This window comes from Trachymyrmex septentrionalis, unplaced genomic scaffold (genome assembly GCF_001594115.1).
Source record: "Trachymyrmex septentrionalis isolate Tsep2-gDNA-1 unplaced genomic scaffold, Tsep1.0 scaffold3, whole genome shotgun sequence".
NCBI classification, from domain to species: Eukaryota; Metazoa; Arthropoda; class Insecta; order Hymenoptera; family Formicidae; genus Trachymyrmex; species Trachymyrmex septentrionalis.
Genome location: NW_017305462.1, coordinates 435,575 through 442,313, shown reverse-complemented (window position 1 = coordinate 442,313; position 6,739 = coordinate 435,575).

Genomic DNA, 6,739 nt, shown 5'->3' with positions numbered 1-6,739 from the left:
TACACATATGTATATATATATCCGGTAAGATTTATTGTTTACTTGATGACTTTACTTCGACGATTTACGGGTCTTAACTGCGACGGACGCAATTGGATCTGCTGATTTTACACGGTCGTCGATCTATCGTTATTTAATCACCGCTAACTCCGCGAACTGATAGCCCAAAGGTAAAATCATTTCAAAGCCCGATAATTTTATCCTCTACTCTTTCAATTTATCCTCATGTCTCAAGAGATGCCTACATTAAGATGACGAAGTTTAAAGATATTACGTTCGAAAAATTGAAAAAGGGATTAGCCGGCAATGAATTTCTTAAGAAAACGCTAAAGAGGGATAAGTATAATTATAGAGACTTTTAGATTTTGCTCATTCATGGAATTACACTTGACAATGATTTTGTTAAATTGATAATTTTGGCTGATTTTCCTGTATTCTTTTTATTGCTATGTAGTGTTTTGGCTTCCATTTTTTTTTTGGTAATCCATAATCTCTTTTTAAAACCTATATATTTCAAACAGCTCGTTGCAAAGGATCTTTTTCTTAATAAAAATGATTTATTTTGGTTAAAAACCTAGTTTATTATGAATATAGAAAATCATATTAAATTCAGTAGCTATTTCTTATGAATTCCACTTACGAATTCCATTTATGTCCAAGTAGAAAAGATAAATAGAGGAATTAAATTATACTATTAAATAATATCATGCCGCCCTCATGTAAATTTTATAGATTTGAAATCGAAGCAAAAACTTATATATTATAAGAAAACTATCGGATCAATTTAACATAAGGGAAGTAAAATTTTGTCCACAGTGTAAATCAGATAAAAAATATTTTCTCAACATTCTTAAAAATTATGAAAAACGAATGCAAGAGTGCCCTAGAATATTTGCATTTTAACTTGAGGAAAAAAATTTCCACAAGTCAGTAAAAAATACAAATTATACGCAAAGATCAGCTTGCAGATCAATTACGCGACGAATTAATACAAAATGAGTTTACGCAATTGTTCGACACACAGGGTATTAAAGGCTTAAGATCTAGCCCTATCAGTAGATCCTGCGGCGAAGTCGCCATTGACATGCAAATGAAATCATAAAGCTGCAGCGAAGCGGCGGCGTATCGTCTGTAAGGTATAATTACTGGCGCATCGATCCTCCGGTCCGCGCCGCCATGACGGCCTGTATCTCCTGCAATTATCTCTCGCATTTAATCAGACTAAATTCACCTATTGTTGGCGCAATACGTGCGTCGTTTTGCTATGATTTCGATTAACGCTCTCGGCTTCTCCTATACGGCAGCCGAATACCCAAGGCAACGATTGTTACGCGTGCAAAACTGCAAACGTCATTACTTTGCACACATTTGCCGTATACGTTAATAAACTTGTCGTACATTTCGTGTACATAAAACAGGACCTTTAACAGATCCGGATACTTTACAGTTTGTTTCCCTCTAATAGTAATCAGTCATACACTTATAGCAGCGAAAAGTATTAGAATCATTAATAAAATATGAAATAATAATTAATTACTGCAACTCACTACAAGCTAATAACTAAATGAATAGTATAAAAAGTGTTCATGAAAGAAATAACAATACGAGATAATTAAAAAAAAATAGTTAAAATAGTCTTTTATTAATTTTTTCAAGTTATTTTAGGATTATCGATATGACAAAATAAAATTAGTATTTCACATTATAAGTAGGTTTTTGCTACTATCGTATTAAATGTATTACCATAATAATGTTTTAATAACTCAATTAACAGTAGTTATAAAAATCGTTATAAAATAATTACGGCATAATAAATGAGGGAAGAAAATGACTTTATAACGATCGCTAATTCCGTCACTGGATGGAAGAAACGTTAGATTATTTTGTATATAAAATGTGACATTACATGAACGTTTCGATAATGCCTATTATTATGCATTATTATGCATACAATAATTCCATGTAATAATTTCATTGCTGTAATAATTGATAATTACAAACTTGATTAATTCCCCACCTTTCAGTTCTGCAGAAGGTAAATATAATCAATTATGGTAGATCAATCGGAACACGATGGGCAAGGACGAAGAGAAGCGAGGATTTTGTACAATTGTGACAATCAGCGGGAATGCCAGGTATTTGTAATCCTCGTGGTTGCAACCCTTTCTAGTCTAGATACACCCTCTCGACGGCGCCTGACTGCACACGACGGCCATCGCTCACTCGGCCAGGCTGGACCGGCCACTTGTCTTTGTTTTATCGAAATGCGATACGGTCAGCACCGTGTAACGTTGGCTGCACCGCTAACCGATAATGCATGACCCCGTCGTATCCACGAAATTGCGCGGTCTCGGCGCATCTCCGATGCAACTGCACCGCTGCAGTTGTCGGTCGGTCGATCGGTCGGACCTTCTCTCTGGTTGAAGCTCGGCTCACGTTTGTTGCTCCGCGCGAACCTTTGACCCGTATCATATCTCCGTTCGATACGAGAAGATCGACAAAATATCAAGCTTTATTCCGAAGCTACCGTAGAACAACTGATGTCATTCAATGAACTTGGCAGTAGAAAATCAAAGAAGTCGTGCACTTTGGTTTATCGCTTTGCCCTTTTTATAAATAACAAGACAAGATAAGTGTGCGGTTTTTAAATAGATGAAAAGAGATGATCGTGGAAAAGGCGAGGAGTTATGAAATAGCCACGGTACAGCTTGTATAGCTTCCGCCGCATTCCGAGGATGAAACGTCCAAATTGTTTCTTCAGAGTGTATTTATATGTTATAACACGGCCGCTGCTCATTGGTGTTCACTGCATTATTATAGAAGCTACATTTCAGTTCAGCAGGTGTGCTCTTTACGTAATTTTGAGAAATATATAGGTATTCATTTTGTAATTTCAGTCCAGCTTGGAACCTTGAATGTAGCTTTTGAATGATATAATTGAACTAAATTTCGTAACGAAATGTGTTCATGCATTTGACGTGTAAAGTTTATACTATATATTAGTTGGTGGTATTCCATATCCTCCTCTCTCCTATTCCACAACCGCAACCTTTTTCCCCTCTTCCTATAGCGTAATTGGTATCACTCTATGGCGTAACAAACTTGTACTAAAAGTAGTTACGCCACATGAATATTCATTAACCCAAGCAACAAATTGACGTTATTTTATTTAACGTTATTTTGACAATAAAATAATATTTTTAATATCCATTTAACGTGAAAAAAATGGCAAATAACATCAGCTTGCTGCCTGAGAAGTTATTTCAATAAAATTGATATTCTATAATTCTTTCCTTTTTTTTCCTATCATAATATATAATATTCTCCTCTGTCACTAAACTATCGCACCATATAAATCTGATTAAAGTCTGGATATATTATAAATTCGAACGAGGAGCGTTTTTCATTTTTCACTAATCTCGCCTAGGATAACTTCTGTCCCGAATTCCAGGGGGAATGTATTCTTTGCATCGTGATGTACAAGTTCCCAGGGACGTCGTGTATCATGTTGCGAAACATCGCGACAAAGAAAGGGCAGGAAATAGCGGACGGGCGGTCTCGGACGAGCTCTCGTGTCGTTTATCGATACGTTGCTCTTGACGAAATATCGGCGCGATGTAGCGGAGAGAAGTTTCTGAAAAGCACTTCGGGTCCTAGCGAGGGAAAGTTTCGACCAACCATCTACGAGTGTTCCTTCCGCCGAGAACGACAACGGCTAAAGTTTGCTTATGAATAAATTTCGTCGCATCATCGCGTTTACCCGCCGTTTATTACTTTCCCGCCGTTGCTTGCGTTCCGGGTCTTGCAGCCGCGTGCAGCCCGAAAACGTGCTTTTCACGAGGATTTTCTATAAAAAAGAGAGCTCCTTCCCTCTTCGTGACACACTTTGATCTCCAATTAAGTCGAGATTTAATTAGAGAAAAACGCTCTCGAATTATGTTTATTTCACTTCACTTTTTTTCACTTTCTTCTTTTTACAAATTATCGTTATATTTCCTCTCCTCCTGTTATTGCACTGATATTAAATTAATATTAGTTACTATTAATTATCACAATTTCTTGGAATTAATTATAGTAATTGCAGTAATCATTTATCTGAATGCGCACATAATTCTCGAAATTCTATTTATTTACGTATATTAATTAACTTCCAATCGAAAATTCTAAAAATTTTAAATACTACGTATAATTTACGTATTTTGTTAGTTAATTATAATTCTTATTAAATTATTAATATCTTTTAATTGAATTATGTTTTATAATAAATTCTTACGCCAGTTTAAATTATCGTAATGCTGTATAATTATTAAACGCGGATATTAATTTCTACAGTTCTCGAGATTCTGTTTGCGTTTGTATCTCGACTAATTGACGTTAGAAAAACGAACCGGTGTGCATCCGTTGCACGAATGTAATTAAAAGTACATAGACTTGTGTACGTGCAAAATCCATGAGTGTGTAAAGCCTTTAACTATCCTAACTACGTGAAGTTAATTCGAACGCGCGAGTTTCAAAGCGGCTAATTTGTCAAATCGGCTATTTTCCTTGACAAGCGGCGCCGTGGCGCCTTAAAAGCCGCCAAAAAGAAAGCTTTTGTAACACCTTCTATTCATGTTGGGTACATTAATGCTGCCTACTTGAAAAGAACGCGACGCAGCGTCGTGACGTCGAAGAAGCGATTCATGTGATGAAGCGTGCATTAAATTGATCTACTCGTGTCGGTTATAAAAATTTTATATTGGAAGATATCCTTTCAAATTTGACAAATTTGTTATAGATAATCGAAATTCTGCTTAAAGTAATTATAAGTATATATATAAATATTCCAATAAAGTGTTTTGACCTTCAACTATAACTCTTAAAAGAACCTTTAATTATATATATGGTTATTTTAACCCAAGACTTCTTATTTTTATTGTATCCTCTACAAAAATGGACTTAAAAATTTTTCTTTTAAAATGCTAAACTACATAAAATCGAAATTTATAAAAAAAACAAGTTTCGATAAGAATGTTAAAAGCTCTATCTAAAATCGTAATAAGCAAAAGAAAAAAAAGCGGAATCTAAAATTTAAAATTTGAACTTTATAGAAAAATGGGAACTAAAAAAAATGTACGCTCGGATCCTAAAAGTTACAGTGCTGTAGTCAAGGATGAAATGTGACGATAGATTAGATTTTTGGAATGATATATGTTCAAGTGCATACCGTGAAGCAAGAAATTGAACATTAATTCTTAATTTGGCTTTCAATCTTAGTAGTGATGAGCAAACGCAAAAATTTGTAAGCGTTAGAAATTGTAGCTTCTTAACGGAGGCAATTGCTTCTGCGGTCTGGTTAAAAAAAAATTGTGAAAGGAGTGGGGAAGAAAGCGATTACTTATAGTCTACAGAATTTCTCATTACACCATCTTGCCAGACGGCTTGACAGCAAAGAGAAACGAATTCTAGATTTCCCCTGTGTCATTGGATTAAACGTCACGGTCGCCGGAAATGGATAGCGTCATTTCCTATTCGACCATGAATTATACCCCGCGAAAATACATTCTCGCCATTTGCTATAACTTCACTCGTACAGATGCGTAAATGAACAAGGATGGCTATAAGTTCATTCCGTGAGCAATAATAGGATGTATTTCAACAAATTCGAAGTTTGTATATTGCACACAATGTTACTGCAAAATTTTTTTATCGATGAATTTTTCTAGTTTAAGCTCAAAAAATTGTACCTTTAAAAGTAAAATAATTTGAATTTTTTATATATCGCACTGTAAACCTCGGGAAAATGTTTGAAGACTTACACACGTATCTACATTTTCAGAAACATATTTATTTATTTGAGCCAGAAATTAAAATATATATTAATTATGAAATCAAAATTGTGTATATGCAGAATGCACTTGGTTGATTCATGATCTATCATTAAAACAATGTTAGCGATCGCAGAGAATTTTCCTGCCGGTATGTCGTACTTAATCGTCAATTAGTGCTAATTAATGTGACGTTTAGGGTACCCCAGTATATCGGTTTACAGCAATTTAGCGGTGTCACGCTAATGGATCTGACCCCCATGAAGCGTTTATCGAATCCGAAGCCTCATCTCATGTTACTCAAATGTTTGCCTTCTTACTCACGTTGCGTTGATCAAAGCCTCTCTTATGAAGCTAAATCTCGTTCATTGACGCACTCATTTCGCACGAGGTACAGCATAGAACTTACCTGAAACAATAATTGATTATTAATTGTAAATATTTAAATAAAACAATCGAGTCAAGAAAATTGAAATGGCTTGAAAGAATAAATGATTTTTTTTTCGATAATTGGGAGATTTACCCACTAAACACAAATTGGCATTGAATCGGTATCATAATTTCAAGCAACATTAAATTCAACGTTATAATATCTCACTCGTAAACAATGTAAATGTTATATAACATATGTTATAACATTGTTGAGACGGAAATTATAACGTTGATGTTACTGTTAATTTGTGTTCAACGGTTTATTCATAATTTTGTACAACGTGTTTCACACATAATTTGCATTCTTCTGATCTACGAAAGTCTTGATGGTTATTTCCGAGTTAAGATCTTAACTCGTTCATATATATTGCATGCCATCTATCCGAGTTAGATCCTATAATAGATTATTAATATTTTTGCTCGAGTTCTCTCGATCTGTTCCTTGCGTTTTGATAACTTATCTTTGATTCTTCAAATGAATGATTCTCCAAAATTCAAAA